Source organism: Scardinius erythrophthalmus, assembly GCF_964197995.2.
Source record: "Scardinius erythrophthalmus genome assembly, chromosome: 25".
Taxonomy (NCBI): Eukaryota; Metazoa; Chordata; class Actinopteri; order Cypriniformes; family Leuciscidae; genus Scardinius; species Scardinius erythrophthalmus.
In genome coordinates this window covers 9,562,538-9,572,666 of record NC_138245.1, presented here as the reverse complement: position 1 = coordinate 9,572,666, position 10,129 = coordinate 9,562,538, and the positions used below count along the sequence as shown (strand labels likewise).

General features: G+C 39.8%; 1 protein-coding gene across 1 annotated transcript in view; it reads left to right on the top strand.

Moving 5' to 3' along the window:
* The first annotated feature begins 311 nt into the window (after window positions 1-311).
* The window catches only part of ttll7 (tubulin tyrosine ligase-like family, member 7), a 116,086-nt gene continuing 106,268 nt past the window's right edge, over window positions 312-10,129 (top strand). Inside the window, exon 1 of the mRNA XM_081358645.1 lies at window positions 312-527. The gene's annotated coding sequence lies outside the window, so the exon portion shown is untranslated. The remainder of the gene's footprint in view (window positions 528-10,129) is intronic.

Genomic DNA, 10,129 nt, shown 5'->3' with positions numbered 1-10,129 from the left:
TTAGAAATAGGAAATGTATAATATTTATTATTAGCTTCTTTATTGATATTAGTCATCTGAATAAGAACCCGGATGGAAACATTGGTTTGTTGCTAAGAATCCGTGCGCTCCGGAAGAGTCCATGTATTTCGCAGTGGGGAATTATGGTAACTCAAGAGTAAACATACACGCTAAAGCATGCCACTTAATCATGTAGTAATACACGGTAATCTTATTAAAATTTATAGGCAATAAAAATGTCCAAACTGTCGTTAAATGATATTGTGTTATTTATACTGTGTAAACAGCATGCAGTCCACGCGCCCCTATCTGAAGAATAAGTCGGTCCATCTTCATCGTACACTTGCGGTAACTGGACAACATACAGAGCAGATTGAGGTCTTTCATTCACAGCCAAACATTTAATTGAAATGTTAAAACGAAATAATATTAATTAAGGTAAAACATAAGAATTACACACAAAGAAACAGAGAAAAGCGAGGAACAGCGACATCATCGCAGACAGAGAGACAGAAGCCCGTGTTTAGGTAATTTACTCAAAACCTTCTCATTTTCATCATCAATGATCTGATTACAGTGGTCACAAAGTTTATACAAAATAATAATGCTATTGACATATAATTATTCAATTGCTTGGGCTCAGTGTCTGTAAGCTATCTGGCTGTCTTGTGTGTCAGAATGCGGCGCATCTCTGCATCTCTCATCGCATCCGCATCTACTGTTTATAAATAATGATTTGTCACTTTAATAACATGCAATATAACCTAAGCATTGTTGACGAGTTCGTTGTGCAGTTTAGATGAACAGCTGCATAAATCCTGGCAATGCATTACCGGTGTTTTATTATCATTTGGGCCTCCTTGCATCAGTGGATCTTGCAGAGAAATCAGAGGCAAATGGATCACATGACAGCGCGAAACACCCAGTATTTAACTGTGAGTTAGAAGGAGAATGAACGAACGGAGAAAGCCACGTGTTTGGATGCAGATCGGGTCTTTTGATCATCCTCGTAATATGTGGCCTACATGCCAACACTTCCATCACATAATGATCATGAATTACCCTGTGCACATGAGCCAAGAACAACAAAAGATCAGGATCTATCTGTCTGTCTGTACATTTATCCACCTCATGCCACATCTTCTATAGCCTCTTAGCAGTAGACCTCATAATATAACGTTTGTTGAGAGGGTGCCATGAGCTCTATGCTGTAACAGACCAGTGATTCAAGTCTAACAGCAGATTACATCACTGATGTCTTCTGTTCATGGGAGAGTAGAGGGTGATGTGTTTTTTGGTCATTGGTTCACTGTTGCAAAACAAATTCGTTAAGCATTGTCCAGAGTAGGAGATTTGAAGATTTCGGGTATTTTTTATCTATCTGTCTGGCAGGGGCGTTTCCTCAAGCGGAGTGTCTCCTCAAAAAAACTGTGTGAGAAAATAACCCATATTACAAAATGTGATAATAACTAAAAAAGCAAATAACACTGCCCAACAGCGACATCCGCAGGTGAAGTTACAGCGGAAGGCGCTGATCCCATTGACTTAAAAAAAGACACCCTACATGTCTGCGGTGGGTTTAGTGGGGGGTAATTGAGAACGAATGAGGGAAAGTCACGTGAGAGGAGGCAATGTCTCCATCATGCTATGATTGGATATGATTGGTTTGTGCGATAAATCCCGCCTCTTGTTTACGTGAGCATTCCCGAATTGTCCCGAATGAAGACGTGTTTCTCAAACGCATCCTACGAAGGCTGCATATCTCAGCTGCCCCGTATCAAATGTCGCTGAAAGCCATCTCAATTTGAAGGATCCTTGGAAGGCAGCCTTCGTTTCGAGTCCTTCATTCGGCCTGTTTTGAAGGATGCATCAGATGTATCCTTCGTTTCCTTAAATCACACACAATCCTTTGCACACATTTAAATTCACGGAAATAAACGGACGGAAAACGAGTCGGTACTGAGCTTGACTGAGTTTATGAAATGTAAGACAAAAAATATGCTTCGGACATGAAAGCATAGATGTTATCTTTTGTTTAGCTGTAAATGAATCACTTAACACTAAACTGTCAATAATGTAAGCCACTGGGAGACCTCAGATGGCTGTAATTCACTGCATTGCATTAATAGGAAGACAGTTAATGTAACGATTTGTAATACAAAGCATTTATCCAAAATGAAGTTTTAATAGTATTTTCTTGCCGTGAACGTGGTGACGGGAATGTGACATAGCCATGCACGACCGTCTCATTCTAGAGTTTAATTGCTGAGGAGGACACTAGCCTACAAGCCTCAGAAGGACTGGACTAGGAAGGACACAGTCTCGGTAGGATGCAGTCTTCAGTTTGAGAAACACCCCATGGCGTTAAAGGGAAGACTAATTAAACATGAAGTAAACAGCTCAGCCATTTAGATATCACAGCTTTATGTCATGCCAAAATAAAACTGGAAATAGCCTGAAAACATAATGACTTTGGGGTTTTTAAAGGCAATCAGCTTGGGGAAATTAAAGGTAGGCCTACATCTGGTCTGTGACCAGTGTGTACAAGCTTGATGACCAAAAACACACACATTACTCATTAAGAGAATAGGGACAACCCTTTTAGACCATGCGCCGGATGCGCCGACCATTTTTCCCGTCGTTAAACTAGCAAAAGTGGATTTGGTTAGCCGTGGATTCGGACACTAAGTGCACTTGCTCTGTGTGCTTTAGACAATGCGCTTTGATCGTTAAAATAGGGCCTGATGACTGCTGAAAATAAGTTCACTATTACAAAGAAAAGCTGAACATTAGTTCACAAAAAATATAGGCCTAGCCTATATTGTTTAAATTGTTACTGCCTTTAGCAAATGCGTAAAAACACTAACTTGATGAAATTTATACTTGATTTTGATAAATAGAACATTACAGTTATTGTATACAAAATAGAATTGTATTTGGTCTCTCTTTTTATGTAATGTTTATTTTAACTAGGAAAATTAAGAGTGACATTTTTTACATTTTACATTTACATTTGATATATATACACCACTGCTGTGTGGCCAGGCAATTTTTTTCTTGCATACTATAATTAAAATTGGTGTGGTTATTAGGCTATGTTACCAAGGGGACATACTGTATATGTCCAAGTCTAAGAGCTGTGCTCTAATTTTAGAAACTTACACAAAACTTAACACCCACACTAAGTGTGACCTCACGCATGGTTTATCAGAGGTTGGAGATTTTTCTCAGTGGTTAATCCATGAAAATAATAGTATTTGAAATTAGATTAAAAGTATTTTACATTACCAGTCTCAGAAGATTGGAAAAAATATAGTGTAAAAATGTCACTAGAGCACATTACTGTTTATTATCTACCACTAAATGCTGCATATTAATACCTTAAAGGGAGATAAACCAAAATCAAACTGTTTTAGTTACCATATATTGAGTTCCATTGTAAAGATAAAAAAAATTAAAAAAAAAGTAAAAAAAAAAAAAAAAAAAAAATTAAAACACTCAAACATTTCTCAAAATATCTAAGAAAGTACAGGTTTGGAATGAGGTGTACCCCAGTGACAAGCTAAAATGTTTACATAATCAAACATGGAAATTTTCAGTGAAATATTTAGGCAGTTTTGAATTTGAGACATTTTATGTTACAATTTAGCATGTAGGCCTAAATGTGACTTTTTTTCTTAGCAAAACACAAATGCATTACATATAACTGTCCTTAAATGTAGGGCTGTCACTATCAATTATTTTGTTAATATCAAGCAGGGACATGTTTATGTGCTTTTAGTTTTGTAATTTCACCGGAAAGAATAGAGTCTCCGCAACTGCATTAAGTGATAGATTGAAGTGCGCGTATTTGGATCAGGTACATCCGTGCCGCGAGATGTTTCAAAAAGTGGTGGGGACATGTCCCACCCGTCCCACCTGCAAATTACGCCACATGTATGAGTCATCTTCCAGATTTAGATCTGTAGTATAAATACTGTTGTCTATCACTTATATTAGTGCCGCAGTCACTCAAAGATCTGAGCAATCAAAGGCAATTAAGAGATTGAAATATTGGTTGGTAGTGTTCTACTAAGAGATTCAAATGCTAGTTTGTTTTTTTCTGTGTGAGAATAAGTGATTCTCAAAAAGTATAAATGAAAATATGATCATTGTTGCAAGTGAAAATAGAGTATAAAGTATAAATAGAGACACCAAATTGAGTAACTTAATGCACACCTGAACTGAGAACTCTAATCAATGTGTAACTATGGTGACAAACATGTAGGGAACAGAAGAGAACAGAACTCTCAATGAAACTAAGGGTCTGTTTACATGACACCTTTTTCAACTAAAAACGTAAAACTCTTTATGCATTTTGGCAGTCCATTTACACGATAATGGCGTTTTGGGTGCCTGAAAACGCGAACTTTTGAAAACAGGTTTCAAAGAGCAAGTTTTTGAAAACGGTCTTGGACATGCGTGGCCTATTACGTGTTCAATCTATAGTGTTTCAAGCCATCTAATGGCCTGGTAGCAGAATACAGCTTTTTTTTGTGTAATTTTCGCAGATCCGTGTGAATGGGGGGTCGAATGGGGGTCGTCTGTACGCGGAAAACTCAAAGAAAAAACTTCTCCGTTTTAAGCATATCGTTGTCGTGTAAACGTACACTAAGGCATGAATAGAACAGAAACACTTGACAAAACAAACTCTGAATGTGACATAACCACCCCCTGCTGGAAGTAGCGACCTTGCGCCAAAAAGAGTCCGACCGGGGAGGGAGCGGGCGCCCTGGAGTCGTGGCAGGTTACAGGCAGGTTACCAGGGTGGTGCCGGCAGGCTATGAATCCTCCAGGGTGGCACCGGCAATACAGGGAGCCAGGGAGGCACCGGTAGCTCGGGGAGCCTGGGAGGTGCTGGCAATACAGGTAGCCAGGGAGGTGCCAGCAGTAGGAAGCCAGGGACTTGTCGGCAGTACAGGGAGTTGCCAGGGTGGCGCTGGTGTTACAGGGTTAATAGTTATTTCAGAAGCGGTCCCTTGTGATAGAGGAGCTTGAGACATTGGAGCCAGGAACTGTGGCTGAGAAAAGAGGGTTATGGAATTTCACTCTCTGGAATGGATTCTGGATTTTGATCCTCTGGAATGGACTCTGGACATGGGGACCGAAGAGTGGAGTTCTTGCTTAGAGCTGCCCTGATGAGCATGTTGGGAGGATCTGCTATTTCGCTGTCAGGTCCGCACTGTTGGATACAGCTTTTTGTGTCCGGGAAAAGGCGGAAGATGTGGGTATGACAGTCCCTACGGCCGCAGATGCAGAGTCTGAGGGAGTGGGGCTATGACAGGCAAATGTAATTAAGTGAGAGTAAACAATCTTCAAACAGCATCAATGAAGATATGATTGGTTGTCTTAAGCCCGGGACACACCAAACCGACGCCAAAGAACTAGCGCTGATGAAAGCCGACTGTGTTGTCACCTCGCGTTGCCTGCGTCGGGGAGAAAAGCTGCACTTGAGACTTGAACACACCGAGAGAACTCCTGCAGACTGTCAGCTGGAATGCGTGTTCTGCGCCTGCGTGTAAATTAGACAACTGTCGATTTCTGCAGATATATTCATCTATATTCGTCATTCAAAAAGGGAAACCGACGCTGCAGGCTACAGATACACAACCGTAAACAAAGCAGTGTGTGCTTACCGTTTTGAATATCAATCCTGCTAAACACTTTCTTTATTCCACTCCGCTCATGCTAATATTGAATTATTCGCCAAGGAACACTCAGGTAAGATGACGTAACATTAGAATAGCCTTCTATTTTTACCGTTTTGACTTTGCTCACTGTTTTACTATTATTCTCGTGCACTGACTCGTTCACTAAGCTGAACAGCCAATCAGAATTCCCTCCTTCACCGACGGCCCGACGCCAATTCAACTTGTTGAATCGGCCGAAAACATGCAGACGAGGACCAATTTCTGCCGACAGTGCTGAACACACTGAGAAAACTTAGTCGGCCGATGCACAAAAACTGCCCGACGGTGGCTTGGTGTGTCCCGGGCTATAAGCCCTATTCGGATGGTAATCATTTATCATCGGGACGTAAGGTAATTTCACAATTTTCAGGGGCAAGTTGGTGATTTTATTGCTTTCCGAATCCAGAATGTCAGTGTTTTTCTCCCACAACCTACGTTTAAAATCCTGGCCGAATTACCTTCTGTTATTGACCAAGGTCGTGTGGTAGCCTAATTAAATTGCTGTCCAAATCCACATCTCAGATTTTTTCAGAAGGGATCAATCCAAATATCATTCTGTAAAACCTTTTTGCCCACTGCCAAGCACAGTACTATAACTGTTGTGCACGGTTTTTAAATATGGACACTTTTATTATTAAAATGCTAGAAACTTACAAGTCACCACTCTATACAGTGTGTATGAGCTGTTAAGACGAATAAGAGAAAAAGAAAAGAAAATCACAAACTTTTGATATGGGGAATTATTATGGTATGCAATAAAATATTTTTGATGTATATTTTTGAGCAGATTTTTAAGTGACAATATGTACATCACAACCTGCTTTTTTTCTTTTTTAAAATCCATAGAAATGAATATAGAAAAATTATACAAATATACAGAACACTCTTAACTCTATCCATCCCAAATTACCCCCCCCCCCCCCAAAAAAAAAAAAAAAACTCCAATGAAGGTACAGTCTCAACAAAGTAAAAGGACATTAAGAAAAAGAAAAGAAAAATTAGAAGGGGGGCATGAGGATATCCAATGCAACAGTATTCGTCTTCTGGCTACCAATGAAGCAAAAGCAATAATATCAGCATGGCGCTTGTTCTACAAGCCATCAACGTGTTATTCCAAAAATTGCAATTATTGGGCAGGGTTTCACAGAGACTCTAAGAGCCTTTGACAGTGTAGCAAAAAAAGAAGACCAGAATGAATACAATTTAGGACAGGTATAAAACATATGAGTATGATCTGCTGGGGATAGCGAACATCTACTGCATCTATCATCTTCTGTTAAAGAAAGTTTCTTCAATTTTGCTTTGGTGAAATGAAATGAAGTTGTAATTCTGTGAACAACTTTAAACTGAATAAGATTCAAGCGAGCACAGATGCAGACAGAGTTAATTTTAGCTAGAGCATTATTCCACAGCTCCTCGTCAAGCTCCAGTCCTAGCTCTCTCTCCCAGTTCCCTTGAGTGCAAAAAGAGGAGGGAACTGCGAAGAGCGTAACAGGCCATAAATTGAGGAGATATGGCAATGTTATTTCGGGAGTGACATTATTTCTTCAATTAAAGTTTTCTTTGGCTGGTGAGGGATGGTATCAAAGTGTGCAAATAGCAAAGTTACGCAATTGAAAATAGCGGAATAAATTGGATTTAGGAATTTTTTATCTACTCAGCAAATCATTAAATGACGCCAATACATGATAATCAGGAAACAAATCATGAAACAGTACGAGGCCCTTCTCTCTGAGCTATGCAAAAGTTTAATCCAAAGTAGAAGGTGCATTATGAATGTGTTTAATTTAAAATGATGACGAAACTGTTTCCAAATTTTCAGCGATGAAAGCTCAATCGGGTTAGTGGTGTATTTAGAGGGGCGTCGCAAATCGGGATACAATTTGAGGTTCTATAGCTAAGGCAAAGAGGAGAGGTGAAAGTGGGCAACCTTGACGGGTGCCACGAGAAAGAGAGAAATAAGGAGACGTTTCAGAGTTCGTTTTCACACAAGCTGATGTAGTGGAATAGAGTAGACAAATCCATTATATTATTTTAGGTTCGAACCCAAATTTTTTGTAAGACCGTGAATAAATAATCCCACTCCAAACTGACGACCTAGTATAAAGCCAGTTTGATCATCTGATATAATGGACTGGGGATGAGCCTCTAAACGTTTGGCCAGTACTTTAGCTAGTAATTTAATGTCATTATTAAAGGGACACTCCACCCATTTGCATTAAGCTTTGCATTGTTAGAAACCCAGTCATACTATTGAATGGTCGTGCAACACTCTCTCATTTTCCCCTGAGACGGGAGAAATCCGTTATTTACCTCTTACACTTCCTCCTACAATGACGCAAAAATCGTCATTTTGCATCATTGTAGGAGGAAGTGTAAGAGGGGGGGATTTCTGTTGAGACTACAAGCACTAGTTCCTCATCTTTCCCAGGGGGCGGGAACCGCTCACGCTACAGACCTATTACAGATCAGTGGGTGGGACTTTACTCTCTGAAACTGAAAGCAATATCCTCCATCTTGTTTGAAGCTAAGCTAACAGGCGCTGTGGAGACAGATGTACAGTTATGACAATAGCGGAGGAGAGTACTCAATATGATATAGAAGAAGATGATTTCGGAAGTCTGATGCTTGAATCAGGTGTTTGTGGCTACCTTTACAAGCCGCATTATAGCGAAGAGCAGCCGAGGCAGAAGACCTGCCAGCCGCGGACGAGGAGCCCGGACTGGCTCGAGTTAGGGCGGACTGGTGGCGCCGGTGATCTCACTATGCAACTCATAGACTGTAAGATGCAACTACGAACACAGAGATAGAGTCCATCTGCGGCAAAGAATTTCAACGATGACAATTTCTCCTGGACGAAATCTCCGAATCAGACGAGGACACGGACGTTTGTGTTGTGAACTATCCTAGTTTCGCACCGCATATGTTCTGACTGATCATCCAGGTACCATGCAATAATTCACCTTTTCGAAAGAAATACAAACGAGGAGTAATGCACTAATGAGTTCGCTAACTAACTAGACATTTTGTTTGAATGTGAAATGAATTTCAAGCTCTGGTGGTAGCTAGCCTTGTAGACGGAAGAGTGATTTCTCTTATAGGCAGATATGCGCTTTCTGGATAAGTGGGAGTGGCTTGCGGAGCTGTGCAATGTGGTGCATTGTGGGAGTTGTTGTCTTTCATACAAATGCGTCTTGAAGTTATTTTTTGTCTTTCCTCGGTCACAAAGGCACCAAATTCAAAATTTTTTTTTTTACATTTCGACTACATATATGACCCACTTTAAATAAAAAACAATGTTCAAATGGGTGGAATGCCCCTTTAATTAGGCTATTAGGTCTGTAGTTGCCACACAATTTAGCATATTTGACTTTCTTTATTATTAAGGAAATCAAAGCTTGGTTTAAGAATGATGATAAAAAGCCTTGATCTAGGGAGTGATTGTACAGTTCTAATAATAAGGGAGATAACTGAGTGGAAAACTTTTAAAAGATTCGGCAGGGAAGCCGTCAGGGCCAGGAGCTTTGTTATTTTTCATGGTTAGGATACAGGAGGCTATCTCTTCCAAGCTAATAGGCTCATCTAGGCTACTGGCTATATCAGGACTTATCTTAGGTATTTCTAAATGAGAAAGGAAAGACTGTATAGCAGCAATGTCCACGCTAGCTTCTGATTTGTAAAGATTAGAATAGAGAGAAGACAACTCTGATTTATTTTAACCGGATCGGTAATAAGGTTATTTGAGGAGTCATACACCTGTGAGATTAACTAAGAAGCAGTTTGATGTCTGAGCTGAGATGCTAACAGACGGCCAGCTCTATCTCCATGCTCATAGTAGGTTGTTCTTGTGCGTTTTAGCAGAAACTCCGCCTTGTTGGTTGTCACTAAGCCAAATTCAGTTTGTAGTTTTAGCCGTCGTGTCTCCAAAACAGGGTTTGGTGACCTAGCCTATCTACCTCTAAAATTTTGTCAGCGAGTTTCTGCTGTTTTAATTTCCTAGCTTTAGTCCAATATAGGGGTGAGAATCTCTAGGCACCTCACGATTCGATTCGATTACGATTCAGAAGGTAATGATTATCGATGCATCTTTTTTTTTTTTGTGACTACTTGGTACTTTTAAAGCAAAGTATTTATGATGACCCATAATGAATTTACTTCCAAAACTTCCTGTATTATATTTATTAATAAAAAAAAATGGAAGTGATTTGGCAAGTCAACTGTAAGGTTACATTTGCCAGCATATGTCCCAACATTGCAAAGAACCAACAGGAAAATAAATGTGTCTGTACTAGCAGCATACTTGTAGTAAATGATTACAAACTTAAGCATATTCTGAATCTGTTATTTCCAATGAGCAGTATACTCCTTCAGACAAAAAAAAACAACATTTTGCTGTAGCA